This window comes from Triturus cristatus, chromosome 1_2 (genome assembly GCF_964204655.1).
Source record: "Triturus cristatus chromosome 1_2, aTriCri1.1, whole genome shotgun sequence".
Taxonomy (NCBI): Eukaryota; Metazoa; Chordata; class Amphibia; order Caudata; family Salamandridae; genus Triturus; species Triturus cristatus.
The window spans coordinates 1,066,963,594-1,066,985,285 of NC_140580.1; positions in this window are offsets into that span (position 1 = coordinate 1,066,963,594).

The following is a 21,692-nucleotide window of genomic DNA, read 5'->3' on the forward strand; positions in this document are numbered from 1 at the left end:
TGTAAACATAAGGTAGCCCTTGCCTAGATGTAAATCAAGGCTGTAAGGGACTGAATTTTTAATCTAGAGGTCTGTAATGTAATGTAAATGTAATGTAAAAATTACTTGTAAAGCGCAGCATTCACCGGACGGTTTCTTGGCGCTGTTCACTTTATTCAACAAGAGGCAGAAGCAGAGAGCGAGGAAGGAGAAATTTATGAGTAAATGCCAAGAAAAAGGTAGGTTTTTAGGAGGGACCTGAAGTGAAGGTGAGGGGGAGAAAGTCTCAGTTCCAGCGGTAGAGAGTTCCAGAAAGAGGGTGCCAAAAAGGAGAATCTGAGACCACCATGTTTTTTGCGCTTGAAGCGGGGAGTCTGAAGGAGCGCAAGATGAGAGGAACGGAGGTTCCTAGAGGGGATATAAGGATGCAAGAGGGAGGAAATAAAGGAGGGACCGGTGCCTGCCAGAGATTTATGGGTCAGGCAGCCAAGTTTAAATTTGCAGCGCTCTGAAATAGGAAGCCAGTGAAGAGCCTTGAGGAGAGGACGGACGTGGTGATGTTTCGGTTGGTGGTAGATAAGGCGAGCTGCCTGATTCTGAATCAGTTGTAATCTGTTGATTTGGTATTGTGGGATGCCAACGTACAGGGCGTTGGCCTAGTCAATTCGAGAAATGACTAATGCCAGCAGTACCAAGGTGAGGGCTTCAGTGGTCAGAAAGTGGGCAATTTTCCTGATCTTCCAGAGCTGGAAGAAGCAGGAGGACACAGTAGCACTGACCTGGTGCTGCATTGAGAGGTCTTGAGAGATGTAGACCCCGAGGCTTTTCACTTTATCAGCGGGGTGGGGGGGAGGTCCGAGGGAAGAGGGCCAGAAGGTGGAATTCCAGGGATTGGAGGGGCCTCCGACAAGAACGAGCTCCGTCTTGTCGGGATTGAGTTTAAGATGCTGAGTGCTCATCCAATTACTGATATGGCAAAGGGTGGACTGGAAATCTTGAGGTCTGATGGCATAAAGGCGCATTCTGTTTAGTCGACCATCCATATACACATCCAGTAAAGGCATTATTTCACCACATAGTGCCTCGATGAGCACAGCAAGTCTAGAAGCAGCTAAACTACCCATGCAGAAATCTACGGGCGTTGTCAAAATTGGTTCCTTGCTGGAAGGAAGAAACGTATATAAAATTCACTTCCGATCATTTGGACACGACTCCAACTGAATATTAAGATGCAAGTAGCCTCTTGCACTGTATCAGAAACACGTTCTGCTGTTTATCAACAATGGCAGTGGAGACCAGAGTAAACAATACATCTAACAGATGGCTTTTACATGACAGAAACCGACGCTCGAATAAGGGTCTGTAGAGCTATAAGGGGCTACGAATTATGGGGCATATTTACAAGCAGGCGATAAAAAATTATCGCTGCTTTTGCGGCCGTTTTCGGCCGAAAAGCGGCGATAATGTTATCGCCTAATTAGCAAGGCCACGCTAATGCCTGAAAACTTGCTTTAGCGTGGGGGTTCCTAACGCCCAGCTTTGCATATCTAATGAGATGCACAGTGGGTGTTCCTGACCTGACATGACAGGAGAAATGTCGCTAAGCGACATTTCTCCTATCATCAAGCCCCACGCTAGGAATCATACCGTCAGGAAAAGTAGCGATAACCCCTGTTATCGCTACTTTCCTTACGCCTGCTTCAGGACTGACTTAGTCATGATATCCTAAGGAGGGTGGATATCATGGCTAAATTTGTGAGTCCCTATCAGCAAGCTAACGCCACATTGCGTGAGATTATCGCTGAGTTTCCAACAATAATCTCACGTTAGGCAGTTAGCATGAGGATTTTTATCGCTGAGGAGATAAGCGTTGCTAATAGCACGCTATCTCAGCGATAAAAATCCACGTTAACCGGCGATAATTATCCTCACGCTAAGAGCGCTGAGCGATAATTATAGCCGGTTGTTGCTGATATGCCCCAAAGTTGTTTACTTGATTGGGACGTACATTTGGCCCACAAGACGACAACTTGGAAGCGTGGCAGCACTCGTACACAACTAAAGACCAAGCTCTTTTCCCAGATGGCAAAGCACTGGGCGGGCGAGGACGTACAAGAAAATAAGTTGCAGATTTCTGGGCTTCTTTGCAGGGTTCGTGGGCTGAGGTGTAAAGACAGCTAGGAGTTCACTCAGGGCTGTCGGCAGCCCCTTAGTGTCCAGCTGAAGCTCCGAGAAAGTGTCGCAAACACATTTTTTAACACATTCCATAAAGTTTTGTGTCTCCCCAGAGCCCGGCCCAGCGCCAAGAGAAACAGGAGGTATAGAGGGGCAGGCAGCAGCTGAGGCCTAGTAGGGGCGGGTGAACTCTCCCTCCACTGACAAGTTTTCCAGAATGTGAGAGGGGTCATTATTATGGGACACCGGTCACAACTGGGCAAAAATACATTTTAAGTGAAGCAATTAAACACCGACAATGAATTATGTAGAGTCTAAACTCATGCTTAGAACCATTTCTTATATGGGTTGTAGGTCACGCTGCCTGTCCCGTGGAAATACAACCTAACTTGCTCGTCAGTGGTCAGTAACTGACAAAATGGTTCCTCTTTCGCACTCCGAGTATAGCACCATCCAGTGTGTATGGTTCCGGCCGCCACCCAGTCATAGCACCATCTTGGCAAAAGACCCCCCCACAAAGCAAGAATGCCCGCAAATAAAACACACCACACAAGTTATACTTGGGAAAAAACTGCTACAGGTTTATTACATACCACATTATGTAATCTGGTGGGTTAGCTTGCGGGCGATCCAAGGACAGGCAGCCTTCTTGCCACCTGCCGGCTTGATGAGCCTAGCAGCACTGTGGCGAAGCACTTAGTACTGTACCTTCTGGTGATCCCCTTCCCGGATCACCTGACCACCCTAGGTCCATTATACTCATGTCCTTCTGGGTGGAGCGTAGCTAGGCAAGCCCCCGGTTGCTCAGGCCCGCAACTGCCCGAAGGACTAACGGGGCGCCGACATAGATTCCGTGAACTTCCCATGAGGCTCCTGGGGTTCGGCGCTGGCACCCCTGTGTGCCGCGCAGCGGTACCGTTCTGTACACGTATGCATCCAGATCGCCCTGTAACTCCGCCTGCAACGAAAAAGTACAATATTACAAAGTCCATGCTATGCTTCCCACTGCCAATACACCGGGTAAGCGGTAGGGTGAGAGAGCGCGAGGGAAGCGTGGTGTCCGCTGCGCGTCAGGTGCACAAAGAGGCCGTGGAGGGGGTGGGGGATACCTATGTACCCCTCACCCGGCCCCGCACACCGGACGTGGCGCCGGACACTCGCGACCCAAGGGGGACTCCTCCTTTGGCCAAACCCCCCCCCCAGGAGAAGGGGGGGAGAAAGGAGTGGGGGTGGATGCCCGATGCCACTACAGGGCAGCCCACTTGAGTGGCCCCCTGTGGTGGCCTCGGGCAGCCGCATAGCCCCATCATGGCAAAAGACCCCCCCCCCCCACAAAGCAAGAATGCCCACAAATAAAACACACCACACAAGTTATACTTGGGAAAAAACTGCTGCAGGTTTATTACATACAACGTTATGTAATCTGGTGGGTTAGCTTACGGGCGATCCAAGGACAGGCAGCCTTCTCGCCACCTGCCCGCCTGATGAGCCTAGCAGCACCGTGGCGAACCACTTAGTACTGCACCTTCTGGTGATCCCCTTCCCGGATCACATGACCACCCTAGGTCCATTATACTCATGCCCTTCTGGGCGGAGCGTAGCTAGGCAAGCCTCCGGTTTCTCAGGACGGCAACCGCCCAAAGTACTAACGGGGCGCCGACATAGAATCCGTGAACCTCCCATGAGGCCGCGCGGCGGTACTGTTCTGTACCCGTATGCATCCAGATCGCCCTGTAACTCCGCCACAGCCCAGGAGGCGGCCAACCGTTGCCGCCAGGGCCCCCCACCAACTGCTCTAGTCTATTACCTGCAACCTTTATGTGCTAGTGCCTCCTCTTAGTCTAGCAGGAACAAGTCCATCCCCACTGGCGTAAGGTGTACCCCGTCCGACTCAAAGTATCCTTTGACCCTTTCCTGAATCATTTCGCGTCTGATAAATCCCAGGCCCCTCTGCTGAGCGAACTTGCACATGGAGCTGTTCACCCGTTTCCTGGACCGCTCCACTGCCTCGCCAGACTTAGCATCCTGCCAAACCCTCCGAGGCAAAATCTCTGACCACCAGATCTCGCACTGACCTAAGCGTTTGCTCAGTTCCCCCAGGTCAGTCTTCATGGCATGCAGGAGCAGGGTCCTCCCCAAGGAAGTCAAGTCATTGCCCCCCAGGTGGATCACCAAATAATTGGGCGGGGCACCCAAAGTTGCTAGCGAGTGCTCCAGTCTGTTCATGAGGCTGCTCCATCTCATCCCGGGAAAACCGAACCACTCACATTTTGCCTGCGAGAATCGCCGCATCCAGTTCCTGATCGCTGCCCAACCGGGAGATGGCAGAGTGCCCAATGACCCACACACAAGACCCTGATAAAACAAAGGACATGTTTCAACTCAAAAAGTTTATTACCAAACAATTATGTAATTGCACTACAACCACCAAACCATAAACATGTGGCACACAACACTGCACGTTACAGTCCTATTTACACTGAGCAGGCCCATCAGGGGCGGATATATCACTTATAACACTGAGACTCCCAGTGCCCCACTTTCTTGACCCGTGCAGGTGCCAGGACTGCTGAGAATGCAGTGGTGGCCGCCCCAATCCTGAAGGAGTGGCTTGAATATTTTTTGTCAGCCTGGGGAAGGCTGGCCTTAGACAGGCAGGCGCCCATTACCCGCTCGACCTGGAAGATGGTTAGGGGAACTAGGTCTGCGTGAATCAATAAGTACCCAGGTGCTGCAGGTCGGAGAGAGGCGAATTCCCGGACCCTGGCAACTGGGCAGTATCTGGGGTCTCCTAAAGGCAGTAGCTCCACCTCTACCCCCTTCCCATTCTGGTCTGTCTTTGACCTCCGGAGGTGGATTGTCAACTCACCCATCAACCGAATGTCCGCTATGCCCAGGGCGTCTCCTGACCTATCTGATTTGGACCGAGCCACTAACTCGCTGATCCGGAGTCCCAGGCACGTGTTGTGGCAGCTTGAGACCCTCGGAAGGTGTGCCTTGTGATCTTGGACAAACAGAAGAAAAGTGAGACTCGGACGTGCTGGGTGCGTGTCATGGTTCACAGGAGGCATTGGTGAAGAGCACCTAGGCAACGTGTGCACTAAAGGAGAAGTGAGTCTCGGCCGCACAGGGTGCATGTCGTGGTGAACCGCAGGCATTAGTGAAGAGCGCCTGGTCAGTGTGTGCATTGGTGGTGAAGTGAGACTCGGATGCGCAGGGTGCGTGTCGTGGTGCACTGCAGGCATTGGTGAAGAGCGCCTGGTCGACGCGTGCATTGAAGGAGAAGTGAGTCGCGGACATGCAGGGTGCATGTCGTGGTGCACTGCAGGCGCTGGTTAAGAGCACCTGGTTGGCGTGTGCATCAAAGGAGGAGTGAGTCTTAGACGCGCAGGGTGCGTGTCGGGGTGCACCGGAGGTGCTGGTGAGGAGCACCTGGTCATCGAGTGCACCGGAGGAGGAGTGAGGCTCGGACACAGTGAGCGTGTCGAAGTACAGCCAGAGGCGTTGGTGAAGAGCACCTGGATATCAGAGCACCGGAGTTGGAGTAAGTTTCAGTGAAGTAGCATCCGTGCTTTGGTGCATCCTGGGACTGTGGAGGTGATCGGCTGATCATCATGTGCACTGGAAGAAACTGAGTCTCTGCAGTGAGGTATGCATGTCTTGGTGCCAACTGAGACCCCAGGAAGGAGAGCCTGGTGAGCGTGCACTCAGAGTCGATGGAAAGACTCATCAGCGTTGTGTGTGTGGCTTTGTGCCAGAGGAGGCCCAGAGGATGCTGTGGTGAATGTGCACCCGGAGTAATGTGATCTTAGGGGAGCGAGGTACGTGTGCCCTGCTGCCGCTTGAGACCTTCCTAACAGTCGCAGCCCGGACCGGCAGCCCCGGAGAAGCTGAGCTGCCAGGCCGTGTCACTGAGGCCCATCCAGGAAGTTCTACGTTGAAGGAGGAGAGGAGAGTGGAGTCACGCCCTCAGGTATTGTGGAACACTGCCTGGGCGGGGTGTGGGCTCGGATGGACACTCTCTCTGCCTCTCAGTCCTTCTGGCGATGTGAGCCTTTGCTTTGGCTCAGAGTGGGGCCTGTACTGTCCAAAGGAGTGGCAGTACTGGGGCGAGAGAGAGAAGCTGTGATTTATGTGATTGTTGATCCGTGTGTCAGCAACTGTTATTGAAGAGGCTGACTGTCGTAATACACATTACCAGTAATGCTGCTAACGAACTGCCAGACTGTCTTATGACGCCTGACAGTATTTCTGCATAACGAAGTACACGATTTTAGTGCTACGCATTGCATTATTTCTCCCTTGCAAAGAACAGGATTGCAGCAGCCCAAATTGATTTATTTCTTCATTGCAAAGTATATGATTGTAGCTACGCATTGCATTATTCCTTAATTGGAAAGTACATGATTGTAGCGGTGTGTATTGCATTATTTCTTCATTGCAAAGTACGTGATTGGGTTCTGACGCATTGCATTAGTCCTTCATTGCGCTGTACATGTTTGTAGCGGTACGCATTGCATTATTTCTCCCATTGCAAGGTACCGGGGTGTATCATTACGCATTGTATTATTTCTCCTTTGCTCAGCACAGGATTGTATCATTACGCAGTGCACTATTGTCTGTTCATTGAAGCGTGTGTGATTCTAGCATTATGACCAGCATAGCGTTTGGAAAGTGGTGGTTGGGATTTGAACCTACCAGCCAGCTGGAACAAATATTACCCATGAATATATGTTGATTCTTGTTACGTGTGGTCTGATCGTATATCTTTTTATATAAAGTTTATACTTGTTTTATCAAACTTATGTGGAGTCCATTTGTGGTGTCACCAGGGTTTGCTGTGGGCGTGGTTGCACATACTATACACTTGTGCCTTGGAGATAGGCTTGGCTGCTCATGTCAAGCTACTAAGGGGGTGAGCAGGGCTATCTCAAACAGTGTCCTTACTTGGCCTAACGTTGAGTGGGGATTCCCGGGTCGTGCATTTGGTGACGGTTTTGCGAGACTGGGACTCCGGTTTCCAACACCTTCTATAAAGCCAATCAATCAATCAATCAATCAATCACATTTGTAAAGCGCACTACATACCCGTGAGGGTCTCAAGGCACTAGGGGGGGGGGGGTAATCTGCTACTGTTCGAAGAGCCAGGTCTTCAGAAGTCTCCTGAAGGTCAGAAGGTCTTCGGCCTGCCGTAGGCGGATGGAGAGGGTGTTCCATGTCTTGGCGGCGAGATGGGAGAATGATCTGCCGCTGGCGGTCCCTCTTCGGATGTGGGGGACGGTGGCGAGGGCGCGGTCTGTGGAGCAGAGCTCGCGGGTGGGGGTGTAGAGGCTGAGCCGGCTGTTGAGGTATGCTGGTCCGGTGTTGTGGAGTGCCTTGTGTGCGTGAGAAGGTTATCCTCTTGTTGACAGGGAGCCAGTGCAGGTCTCTCAGGTGGGGTGTGAGGTGGCTGCAGCGAGGGATGTCGAGGATCAGGCATGTGGAGGCATTCTGGATGCGTTGGAGTCATTTCAGGAGTTTGGCCGGGGCTTCTGCGTAGAGTGCGTTTCCGCAGTCCAGTCTACTGCTGACGAGGGCCTGGGTGACCGTCCTTCTCGTTTCGGTGGGGATCCACTTGAAGATCCTGCGAAGCATGCAGAGGGTGTTGAAGCAGGAGGAGGAGACGGCGTTGGCCTGCTTCGTCATGGAGAGGGTAGAGTAGAGGTTGTGTGCGTGGTCAGTGGGTGTTGGGGGTGTTCCTAGTGCAGTCGGCCACCATGAGCCACTATTGCACTCGCAAAGAAATCTTGAGAAATGGACCAATGGGCAAACGTTAAAACTGTCCCTGGCGGCCAAAGACATGAAAGTCTTTTAGTACATCATAACCACAGGTAGCAGCAATGGTAAGGTGACTTTAGAGCCAAACATAGAGGCTAATAGTTGGAAAGAGCATTTCCAGGCCCTCTATGCTCCATTGGAGGCTGAGGCCAGTACTCAGACCTTAGCAACCCAGCCACTACCGAAAGCCAATGCAGAGACCCCTGAGTTAACCTTGGCAGAAGTTATTAGAGCTGTAAGAAGAATAGCTCCTGTCAAAGCCCGAGGTTTGGAAAAGATACCAGGGGATCTTTTCCGTGCCGAGCCTAAAATCTGGAGTCCCTATTTGTGGGCGCTTTCCAATGTCATTATACAAGGGATGGCACTCCCCGCAACCTGGGCTCGAGCTGAGATTCTTCCAGTAAACAAACAAGGGTCCCCCTAACTACCCATCAACTACAGGCCAATCAGTTTTTGCCAGGATCCTACTGGATCATCTACACACATGGTTGGAGGAACACAAAGTAATGAGCCCCTTACAGGCTGGCTTCAGGAAAAAAATATCCATTATCGACCAAATTGTTAGGCTCCAACTCCTTTACTGGATATCACTGTATTTGTGAAGGTGGTAGTCTTTATTTGGTCTTTGTGGATCTCAAAAGTGCCTTTGATCTGGTCCCTAGAGAAGCACTCTGGGCGGTACTGAGTGACCTTGAAATCCCTCACTATCTCTTGAACATGTTCAGAAGACTGCATGATGGCAATTATGCACAAATTAGGTATGGGAAGCATGGGGCACTCACTCCACCTATTCCAATCAATAGGGGAGTTAGACAGGGCTGTGTGGTTGCTCCTCCCCTGTTCTGTATTTACATCAACAGACAGCAATGAGGTTTGCAGATGACACCCTCCTGCTTTCTAAATCTCTGATGGGCATCCAGAAAATCCTTGACAGGTTATGCGAGTTTTGTAGACTTAGGGGGCTGGAGATCAATGTACAAAATACAAAATACATGGCCTTCAACCCCGCCACCTCAACCCGCCTCAACCCACACATTAATGGCATCCAACTGGAGTGGGTATATGTTTTTGACTACCTATGTCTTACCCTAACAGAAAAAATGGACTGTGGACCTTTAACGGCTGGCGGGTGGCTAAGCTATACAGAAACTCTTTTCATTAGCCTGAAGGACCGGTCATCGAGATCTATAAAACCCAATTAGGAGTGCTGCCCTGTACGGGGCCGAACTCTGGGGACATCGTCTTCCCAAGACCATTATTTAAACCGAGAAGAGTTTCGTCAGACAGCTGTCCGGTTTACTGGTGAGCTCCCCACTAGTTCCATTGCAATTGGATCTAGGGGTGAAACCCATTTGCAGAAGAAATTGGTTGTAGACCCCTACTATTTTGGCAGCACTTATGGTTGACCCCTGAACTGGCCAAATATAGGTCTGAGCTGCAAGAACTACTGGGACTCCACAGTATAGCTAAACTGGCTTGGTTTGTACACATCAAGGAAGGCCTCCATATCATAGGTAGAGAAACTCTATGGAACAACCCGGAGTTGGCTTGTGCGGCAGTCTCGCGCAATCAACTACTTAGCAGCTATAGGGTGGGCAAACTTGCCCAACTCCATGAAAACTCTGCCACTGGTTCCCTTGCAGCTAATTTTTTGGCAGTAAAGGATACATATAATCTAGAGCAGAGGTCTTCAAACATTTGGATGCCGAGACACCTGTCAACATTTTGAGGTGTAAGGACCCCTCCTGACAAAAATTTCGAAACCTATTGGCAGGGCTACTGGAATTATGAGGCAGGTGAGGACCAAATTACACGGCAGGCTTGACTAACTTGTGTGGGAAGAAAATGTAAATGATGTTATGTGATGCCGTGTATTTTGGAATAGCATTGCTTCATTATTTTGAAATAAATGTTTTACACACAGTAACACTGAGGAAAGATTTCACCCCATCATTACCTGTTTATAACCAAAATACAGCAATTCATATCAGAAAGATTTCTAGTCAACCTTTGTGAAGGGCCTTCCACTCCACAGGAATACGTGCTGCCACATTTGAAGCTCATCTGGCCCTGGCCAGGAGAAGCAGGGGTCCCTTAAAACCCTGGCGGTTTTGTGCAGAGTTAAGCAGTTTACCCATGCAGCTTTCCTCTCACCCCTCCCTTCCACCCCTCTCTCCTCTCCCAACCCAGGATCCCTCTCTCACTTTGCAGGCCATTTTCTTTCACCCCTTACAACTTCTGAACTCTCCCCCTTCAAACTCTCACTTCACATTTAATCTCCTCTTGCCATTCTGTCTTTTCACTGCACTCATCTCTTACAGTCTCTCGTATTTATCTCATGGCCTCTCTGGCCCCGTCACCTCCCGTGCCCCTCAGCTCTTTTCATTCACCTTGTCTCTCCATTCAAATGTTTGTCTATTTGTATCTTACACCTCTCCAGTCCCCCATTCATCTTTCACATCTCCCCTTTGTTCTAACAGAAGCCCTCATCTTTGGCTCACACTCACTTCTTGCGTGTCCACACTTCTCTTCGGCAATTTACATTTCTCCTCAACCCTGACCTCTTCAATCAAATTCTCTAACTCCCTTGCTGTCCTCTCTTATCTCTCCTCACCAAGCATATGGGTCGGACCCGTATGCTCCTCTCGGCCTGTGCCACTCTGCTTATTGTTCCCTAATTCAAGAAGGCATGAGTTGTCTGTCTCGCTGTTTTAGTGCAGGCTGCGCAGTTATGGAACTTGTACCCTCCTTTGCTTCACTCCACCAGTGGAGAGGTGTGGTGCAGCGGCCAGGACAGCTGACTTCAGAGCACAGGGTTCATGGTTCAATCCCTGGCTCTGGCGGCAGCTCAGCTCAGCACCATGTGACTCTGGGCAATAGCTCACTTAATTTCCACAACTGCCCCCAGCGCCTTGAGACCCGTAAGGGTGAGTAGTTTGCGCTTTACAAATATGGATTTTATTTTTACACCAAGAATCTATTATCCTTTAAGAAGATATTAAAACCTTTCTCTATGCTCTGTAGGTTACCCCATTTGGCTGGTTCTCCTTCTCCTTCTGTGTGTTTCTCATTTGCCTTCAGGCAGCAGATGGTTATTAGCCCCAGGACATATTTTGGTAACAGCAGCGCACTACAAATGTAAATAATATTAATAGGCAGAAGCAGGGGAGCCACTAGACCTGAACTTCGGGGAGAGCTAACTCTCCCAGCCAGGGCTGGCCCTAACACTGGTTGCACACTGTGCAACATTCTTTTTTGGTGCCCCACCCCCATTTCCTTCTTCTCCATGAATTCCCTCACTACCACTCACCAACAATGTACCTCATCTCTCTATAGCACCTTTCTGACAAACATTTCATTTTTTTATAGCGCTACTCATAGTTTACTCACACTCATTTCTGTGATCTGCATGGTACATATTCTTTGTAGCAGGCACATTAACCCTCTGCACTGTGTGGGTGACAAGAGTGCCCATGTGAGTGCACGGTGAGCGATGCAACAGTATGAGAGTAGGGTGAGAGGAGTGACTGCAGGGTGAGTGAGGTGGCCGTACGAATTTGGGTGCAGATGCAAGTTCAGAATGGGATGAATAAATGTATGATTACTGATGGGCTTGTTTGAGTGAGTTGCATATTGAGCAGTGAGGGGGACAGGTGAGTGATGTGTCACATGAGTGCAGGATGAGTAGTGTGCTTGTGTGACTGCAGGGTGAGATATAGGGTGATCAGCGCAAGTGAATTGTGAGTGCAGAGTGATCACTGTGAGTGCAGGGTGAGCGGGTAAATGGTGTGAGGGCATGGTGATAAGTGTGAGTGCATTGTGATCGCTGTGAGTGCAGGGTGAGCGTGAAAGTGAAGGGCGAGAATGAGGAGTGAGTTTTCTGAATGCATGGTGCATTCCCAGACACTTGAAGTAACTCAGCATGTTATTGACGGCGGCGCAGGATTTAAGATCCAAGTTAAACTATTGCTATTATGGCATTAATCAGGGATCGAGGGTGGAGGAAATAAATAATGTGCTGATCCTGCAACAAACTTCTAGTCCTATGGTTAGGGTAGCCAGCAGATTATTTTGATGGCTCAGTCGGTACAAAAATAAGCAATCACCTAAAGCTGTATTTTAAGCACTTATCTGTGCGTACTTCGAACAGCAAATATAAATAGAAAGCACTTTTAATTGTGTTCTAGGGCTGCCTCAATGATCCATGAGTGATAATTAAAGAGAACAAAGACAGAAAAGTCACATAATTAATGAATACATACTTTTTTATTTATAAGTCTATTTAGTGTAAGAGGAGGTCTTTGCAGGCTCTTTAAACAACACATGGTAGGCATTTTTCTTTTGGCAACCCTACTTTATATTCCTTTTCATGAAATGCATTCTCACACTACAGCAGTAAATGTAAAATACAATTGTAAGGAATAGGCAGAGTGGGGACCCAGGGGGTACTGGAACCAGGAAAAAACACTAAGCCTCCTTAACCAGTATACAAAGGTATGTAAATATGCAAATGGTCTTTAAAGACCTGTGAAAAACTCAGAGGGGCGTGCTGGAGATAAGACTCCAGACACTGCCCAGCTGAGCCCCCAGCAGCTCGAGTTGCACTGCAACAGCCCCGGCTGAGGCACAGGATGGGGGAAGAGGGAGGCTGAAGCCCTTGGGCCTGGCAGAAGTGTGACTGGGAATGTGTGACCCCCTTTGCATCTCTCCATGGCCCCCCTGGGGGTCGGGCCCCACAGTTTGAAGACACCTGATCTAGAGCCATGCTTAGATGAAATACAACTGTCCCTAGCTAGGAAACTGTACTTACAATTCAGGCAGGGCTCTCTCCCTCTGCGTGCATTTACCAACAAATGGTCCAGCAGTTCTGCCTTGGGCTGCCCAGCTTGCAGCAGGGGAGAGGAGACCGAACTTCATGTATTTTTCTTCTGTCCTGGAGATCAAAAAATCAGACACAGATGGTTTGTACAACTGTAGGAACCTAGGTACACGACGCTGTGAAGAAGCATTTAGGCTCCTAAAATGCAACACTCCAATGCCAATTGTTTATGTTGTATCCCGTTTTTTAAGTTCTATGTGGTAGGGCTGAAAGTTTTTTTCAGGAACCAGTAACGGATTCCATATTGATTGATTTTTAACTGTTAAACAATCTAATCTTGTTTAATTTGGGTTTTAGATTTTTAATCTGTTTTTTACATACTGTATATATTTGTGAATATTCTTTTATGGTCCATGGACCGAAATAAAGAAAGATTGGATTGGTATTAAATTGCTTATGAAAAGCCCCAGTGTGGATGGTTAAATGCTGGTGCTGAGCACCGGAAACCACCGGCTGGTTGGGACAGGGCTGTGCTGAAGTCTTCCCCCTTGCAGACCCTGCAGCAACAAAGAGAGATCTGATGTCTTCTGGCCCAGAATGTTCAGGTCTGGATTATGCTGACCTGAACATTCGGATCCCAGAGGCATTGGTAATTGCAGGTTGTGGAAGTCCATCTGAAGTATCACTCTGTGGGAGATTTCCCCATTCGCAATCAGTGCCTAAGTGTGTACCCTAGAGTCTTCTTATTGATGCTCTTAATGTGCTTCAACACAAATACAGGGGCATTTTATCAACGGCCAGCGATAATTATCGCTGGCCGTGCTTAGCGATAATTTTGTTATTGCAGGCTATCTCTAGAATTTTTCGCCCTGGAAGCGCGTTATTAACAACGCGTTTCTCCAGAGCGATAAAAATTCCAGAGTTAGCAAGGTTATCGCCGTTTTGCAGGGAACATCGCTGGTTTTCCAGCGATGTTCCCTGCAAAACAGCGATAACCTTCCTGATACGACCCACAGTATCAGCATAATCCACCCCAATGTTAGGGATAGGTAAATCTGCATTTTAGCAGACGTTAGTTTTTGGAGAAAAAAGCGGTTTTCTCCAAAAACTAAAGTGTGCTAAAATGCTGGGGCAGCCTTGTAAATATCGCGATGTGAACATCAGCGATATTTACAGGGTTGTCCTGCCCAGTGACACCCACTTTGCATCTCATTAGAGATGCAAAGGGAGGTGTTGGGTAAAAGGGTGCTAACATGCGCTATTACATGTTAGCACCCTCTTGTTAATAGGGCAATAGTTTTATCTCCGCTTTTTTGGCTTTAAAAGCCAAAAAAGCGGAGATAAAGCCCTTGTAAATATGCCGCACAGTTTTCAATACGATCAGCCTAAAAGCTGGAGGCTATTGCACTGTTTATTGTTATTTCAAACTTGCCTTTACTGTTCTGCAAGGATGTGTATTTCTTTAAGAGCCGTTCACTCATGGCTAGCATACAATTTAACAGTTGCCATGGCAATCACATTAATTGCACACTTTTTTTCCCTCCAAATTCCCATTGCATGCTAATCAGGCTTTTAAATTCATTCAATTTGGCAGTGCAGAGAAGTGTTTCCTTTAGGGATTAGAACGTTCTTCGTGTATCTCTACATGACACAGAGAAATGCAAAGGGCAACAAATAGTATTTGTTTTGTAAAAACAGCTTCCTGTGAGGAGAGTGATATTTTTTCCAGGCAGTGATCTTGGACAGCTGGATGGGAAAGTCCCTGTTCTTGGGCCATGTAGTGGGACACCCAGGAAGAGAGCCTCTACAGTCTAGGAAGACACACTGCAGGAAGGCACACTGCTGTTGCTCTGAGGTGAGACCATCTGGCCTACTGCTTGGGATGTTTCCTTGCACCACTGGCAACATAACTCAGATTAAGATTTTGGTACAGATCATGCAAGGATGAGGGTGTCGGTTACGTGGGTGACTGAGGACCTCCTGGAGACACTGAAGGTCATGGCTGGGATTACTTTGATAGGAAGTTTGTATTGGTTGGTGGTACTCCAAATTAGAGAATTAGGGAATGTCAATGTGTGTTTTCAGAGCTGCCTCTGCCCTTTATTTATTATTTAAGCAGCTTAGACATCCCTACTGTTTCACTGTGTTTCTACTTTACAAAATTGGCACTGTGTAGCACTGGAATCAGTGTGAGAATAGTGACTTTATAAGATTACTCTAGGCTTGAAGTCACTTCTGACTGACCTGATGTAGCAGGAGAAAGCAGGAGGGCGTGCATAAGTGCACCCCCTCATGGGGCACCCCTGAATGTACCCCAGTGAAACACAGGGTAGTAAATCTGTTCTTCCTTATTTGTCACAGGCCCTTGCTCCATCATGCTGTCTGTCTTCATTAACTGCCCATGCTCTAGCAACAGAGGACATTTGGTACTAAGAAGGTTCAGTATAGTGCAGTATTTGTTTAGTGTCATAAACCTTATTAGATTTCCATGTGCACATGAAATCCAATACTCGTTAGCTGATGACAAGGTCTTCAGTCCCTTGTTAAAACATGAGGTGCTCTTGACCTCTGTGTCCTCCTCATGGGAACTGCTCCCAGCGCTTAGTTTGTCAAAGAATAGGACCCAGATTTTTCACAGGATTACGTTGCCATTGCATCATGCAAGGTGATGCAAGGGCAGTGCAATACTTAACTCAGATTTACCCAGCCAGGCAAGTAACTCAAGGCAGGGCGAGCCACTGCCTAGTGTTACTCTGAGCCGTGAAGGAGTTACATGAGTGGAGCGTAGCTGTTCCCATGCATTTACCCATGTATTCTGGCACATTCCCATATTTAGCATGGCTGGTAAATCTGGGAATCCATTTATTTCTAAGTGTGCTGTATTTTGCAGGTAGCCACAATTCTGCCAGTGCATGGAGAAAGCAGGAATGTATCTACTCTTGATAGATGTGACACTTCCCTTCCCTCTCCATTTAATGAAGTGCAGCAAGTTGTTTTGCTGCATTGCATTACGTCAAATAATGATAAAATTGGGCCTTAATGTCAGGGCTCGACATTTGTTTAGATCGGGGCTGGCACTGCTGAAAGTGCGGGTGCTGAATACCATGGCTGCATAATCATGATTTTGCCTCATGCCTCTTACATCCACTACCAGGCACCTTCTATCTCTTTTTCACTCTTACAGCTTCTTTTTAATTCCTGTTTTCACCCTTTGTCACTGTTTTCTGTCTTGCTCTTTTTCATCCCTTCCCCTTTCTGTATTTGTTTTATCTCTTGCTCTGAATCAAAGCTGGCTGAGGAAAAATAAGTACAGGTCCCCAAAAATGAATGTTGGTGGACCCCAGTGGTTCAAATTAAATGCTGGCTGTTCCAAAGTCAACCCACTTCCATCTGTGTCAAACTGCTTCCAAATATGCTATATGAGTCTGTTAGCAGACCTATGCCACCAGATTAGCAGGCTGTCCCTTGTACATACTCTCAAAATCAGTCCTTTCAAAGTTCTTTGCCCACTCTGCAGAGTCTTCAATGCTATGGTCAAAGCTGGATACTTCTCGTAAACCTCCATGCATGGTCTTCCCAGCATAGGAGTTGTTCCCTGTTGATAATCAATGTTTGCCACCACCCTGGCTGCAAAATTCTGTATATGTTGTAGCCTATTATCTTTCCGGCACCAAGAACATATGATTGCATGATTGCAATAGTCTAGAGAGAGCCAATAGATACATATTCTTAAAGAAAGAGATTCAGAGTGTCATGGATATGGATATAAAAGCAAGATGAACTTGTTAAGTGGCTGACGTAACCTTCCAGGTCAAGTGCTTATCAAGTATCAAACAGATTTCTTTTTTGACTGGTGAACTCTCACTAATTTATCTCTTATCTTGATTAAGCTATAACATTTCCCATGTTTGGTGGTATGGCTGCTTTCGACTCAAACATCTTGTGCTTTATTTTTCCTGCATTGGAGCTAGCCAGCATTCTTTCATCCGTCAACCAGCAGACATAATAACCATCCTCAAACTGCTGGTGTAATCGACAATGATCAAACTAAGAAGGTAGAAGATGATCTATCTATCTATCTATCTCTCTATCTCTCTATCTATCTATCTGCCTGCCTGCCTGCCTGTCTGTCTGTCTGTCTGTCTGTCAGTCTGTCTGTCTGTCTGTCTGTCTGTCTGTCTGTCTGTCTGTCTGTCTGTCTGTCTGTCTGTCTGTCTGTCTGTCTGTCTTCTGTCTGTCTGTGTGCCTGCCTGCCTGTCTGTCTGTCTGTCTATATATCTATGATCTATTTATGTATATCTATATATATATTACCTACTGGAAGTCGCCAGTAGGTAGTTATAGTTAGGACCTATTAGCCATAGGAAATCCGCAACATTCTATTTGGAATAACTTTGGTGCCGGTTGACGAATCTTCGCGAAAGTTTTAAAACTCGTGGCCCGCTCTGGTCCGCTCCTATCCGGAAAGTCTCAGGGTGATTCGACAAGCGGGGCAGAGAAAAAAGGGGGGTCCCAAAACGTGTTTTCCCTATGCAATTTTCCATAGGGACCGTTAGTCGCAGCTACAGCCCGAACTGCTGAACGGAATTACACCAAATTTGGCAAAGAGGTAGCCCTTGGTTCACACTCATGCCTTTTGGTTAAATGGTGTAAATCCGTTCAGTAGTTCCTGAGAAATTTAAAAAATAGAGGTCAAAAAATCAATTTCCCATAGGAAACTTTAGACACAGTTATAGCAAAAACTGCTGAATGAAATTACACCAAATTTGGCAAAAAGGTAGCCATTGTTTAAGAAAGAGACCTTTTAGAAAATGGTGTAAATCCGTTCAGTAGTTTTTGAGAAAATCAAAAAATAAAGGGAGGTTAGGCTGAGCCTAACCTCCCGAGCACGAGCTTGGCTCTAATTGGCTGCCAGCACTTCAAACCAGGAAGTGTTGGTACCCATATTGTGCCTCACATCGCATTGAGTGAAAATCTTCTCATGGATATCTTGGGGGCTGAAAAGCGCTGTTATATTTAATAATTGGGGGCTGAATAGCGATGTTATATTGAAAAATTGCCGCAGAGGCTGGGAGAGGCGTTTCGCACACATGCTGCTGCTGTGGACGGGAACTCGGGTTGCCTCTTTCCCTGATGAATCCCGGGCAGCGGATTTGTGTGCTGAGCGCAGAGGACTCCTTGCTTGTGTGGTGTATGGTCTTCCGCCAAATGACGAAGCAATACTCCGTGTGGGCTTTGAATTAACTTTATTACTTATCGGAGGGAGAGCGCAGGGCCATTGGCGCACATAGAGCCCTCGTACGCAATGGCCGCCACCACAGCTTGATGCAGCGGAGGCTGGGAGGGGCGTTTCGCACACATGCTGCTGCTGTGGACGGGGACTTGGCTGCTTCTTTCCCTGATGAATCCCGGGCAGCGGACGTGTGCTGAGCACAGAGGACTCCTTGCTTGTGTGGTGTATGGTCTTCCGCCAAATGACGAAGCAATACTCCATGTGGGCTTTGAATTAACTTTATTACTTATCGTAGGGAGAGCGCTGGGCCACTGTCGCACATAGAGCTCTCGTACGCAATGGCCGCCACCACAGCTTGATGCAGCGGAGGCTGGGAGGGGCGTTTCGCACACATGCTGCTGCTGTGGACGGGGACTTGGGCTGCTTATTTCCCTGAGCTTCTTTCCCTGATGAATCCTCGGGGTGCAGGCTGAATTCGTGGACGGTCCGGGTAACATGTCTCCAGTTGGTTGCTGGAGTTGGTTGCTGCAGCTGTCCCCCTGCCACGCCATCTCCAATCCGGGCTATGCCAGCGCTGACAGGGTTGAGAGGTGAGCTCTCCTTTCGGAGCGGGGACGGCATCACTCCTGTACCCTTCTGAAGACGGGCAGTGTCTGTCAGTTCGCAGGCTGGGAGGAGTCCATACATAGACAGGGCTGGACCCTCCACTGGAAGACCGAGCTTCGTATTCGCACCCCGGGTCTAAAGCACAAGAAAAATGGCATGTACATGCAGCTAGAGAAAACCTGATGTCTGTGGTGGATCTTGGTTTACCGGTGTGCCTCCAGCCCTCGATATTAGTTTGAGGTTTATTAGACGAACGTCGCCCTCGTGCTTCTGCGGGAAGGACAACATTGTGATGAACTGCAATTTAACTATCTGGCAAAATAGTCAGATAGATAAAAAAGCAAATTAATACCTACATGCTCGACGGCAAGCTGCCTGTAGCCATATCTTCTGAGGCTGTAAATCACTTTTTGCAAACTTATTGGGTCATCTGAGAGAATCAGAATGTGGCTACAGAGGCAGCTGGGACCCCCTCCCCTCAAGCGCTCACAGGCCCGGAGAGCGGGCCCCGGTTTGTGTATTTGTGTCTGTCTATGCCTTGGTGGAGGGAGCAGGAGAAGCCCCCGGCACGCCAGTGCCAGGGGAGCCTCGGGCAAGGGTTGGATGTCCAGGAATGTGGCTACAGAGGCAGCTGGGGCCCCTCCCCCTTGAGCGCTCACAGCCTTGCTGTAACTTGCTTTATCTGATTTCTCCTTCTAAGATCGAGTGCCCCTGGCTTCTCACCGCGCATGCCCTTCTGCTAGTGACACTGATCACCTTCACATGACCATTTGTAATTGCCAACAACTTATTTGATATCTTATTTTGCCTCCGCGTCATAAATATTATTTTTGTAAGAGCTTATTTTTCTTTTCTTTACTCTTTCTAGCAACCACCTCATCCCAGACGGTACTCTGCCCACACGTGTCCAGTTTCACTTCTTTCCTGCTGTCACAGTCTCTAGCTACCGCTGACTTTTAATGTTCCCCCTTGTTGGTTATTGCATTTCCCGACACTAGCAATTCTTACCGCGTAGCGTGGGTGTTCGGGAGCTGGGTATGCTTTATTTATGATATATCTACATGAGACTTTAAAATCTTTAGAGTGAACGGAGGCCGTGGGTCGAGGGAAGTAGAGAAAGATCACCTCCCTCCTCTCCAGAAGATTTACAAACTGGGTTCTCCTGTGTGCATCATTGACTCCTTTGTTCACACTTTTCCAACATCCCTACTATTTCCTCCTTATGGGTGATAGGCCCTTTGTATTGGTGAGAGACACCCCCTCCCCTCCAACCTCCTCAGCTAAATGAGGGCAGCCCTGTAGTGGCATCGGGCATCCACCCCCCACTCCTTTCTCCCCCCTTCTCCTGGGGGGGTTTAGCCAAGGGAGGAGTCATGAAGCATATGGACTCTTTTACAACCTGCTACCTACCTATCAGACTGCCTTTGGGTACCAGCTCGGACGGCCAGCGCAACATCGTCGTTTAATTGTGAACACAAAATATGCAGTAAAGTCCGTTATGTTTTATTGCAACTTCAATACAGCATTGTAACGTATATATTACACACACCCCAAGTACTTTTTCGCCTTTATTAATAATGATCATCCTTGCCAAAAATCTCCTTATGTTATTGTTCAATATCGTGTCAATCACGTTCTTTATTTATTCACGCAACAGACACGGACAGTCCTCTTTCTACTCCTAGTTATAACACGTAAGCACGCCAGTAACGTCACATTAAACACTACGCGGTAAGCCGTAGCTATCACCACACCGACAGCAGATTTTTCAACGCACAGACACGCCGATTTGCAACAGCGGTAAGATTTTTCATTAAGCTAGCAACCTAACAAGTTGAGGACGTTAGATTCTAAATATAACTTTGAACTATCATTTCACCCCGCCGGTTTTCGAGCACCAACATAAAACTCCATAATGCTAGCTACCACACACATTGGACATCTTCGAACTTCTAAAGCACCACGGCACCTTAGCTTCTCATCGCAACTCGGAACCACCGTTTCACCTTTCTGATTGTAGACACTGGCACTACATTGATAACGCTAACCACCACTATAGAGCCTTCACCGCATATTTAAACACGACGGCCACTCTTTTATGTCCCGTATATCGAAACTGCACTTCACATAACATCTTTATTAACACCACAAATATAACCACCTATTAATTTAACCAAATGCGATTATAACTGAGCGTCATGTAAGTCGTTCCTGTATTACTTTACATAAATACATTTTTATTTTAGATGTTCCCTGACGAAGGCTAGACGCCGAAATGAATTGGAACAATGAACAACACGTTGTGTTGAAGTAAATATCAATGCTGCATTTTGGGAATTGAAGTTCTTCCCGGAATACTAAGGATATGATTGTGAAAATAAAAACAATTCTGAACATCAAGCAAGCAAATGAGCAAGATATATTTTTTTACATAACCAGATAAGCTAACTCAGCTACAGACCAGTGCCCAGGGAGACACCCCACAAGAGTGGGGTTGCTTTATTCACCCTGAACAGATGTCACAGCCAACCTTGTAGCAGAAGTCAGTGTGTGTCTTAGATTATGGGAGGACCTCGTTGTTCCTACAATGATAAGTGTGTTTTGCTACTTTACATTTCTGCAGCCACATGTGATGCACTAGATTTCTGGCACAAAGGATGAGCACAAGCAGTTGTGGGCACCAGCGTTGCTGAAGTGTGTTATACTTAATATCATGATTTCTCCCACATATAACTTCGAATGGGCCCACTACCTGAATGCAACCTATATCACAATGACATGTCTACGGATCATGATGTGAGGTCCACTACCGTGTTTTGTTGATGGACAACACAAAAGCCAGCCAATGTAAGTGGTACATGACCAGCTGTGTGGACTGGGCATTTGATCTATATTGGAAACATTCAAAGTTGGACAGTGTATGCATTGTCAATACTACTGACCCTGGTATCTCACTTCTTGTTCATCATTGCCATATTTGTGCAAATTAGATTTATTGATTAGGTCTACAGACACCATTACAACATAGTGGGGACACCCTTTTGACTAGTTGTGGCACTCGAT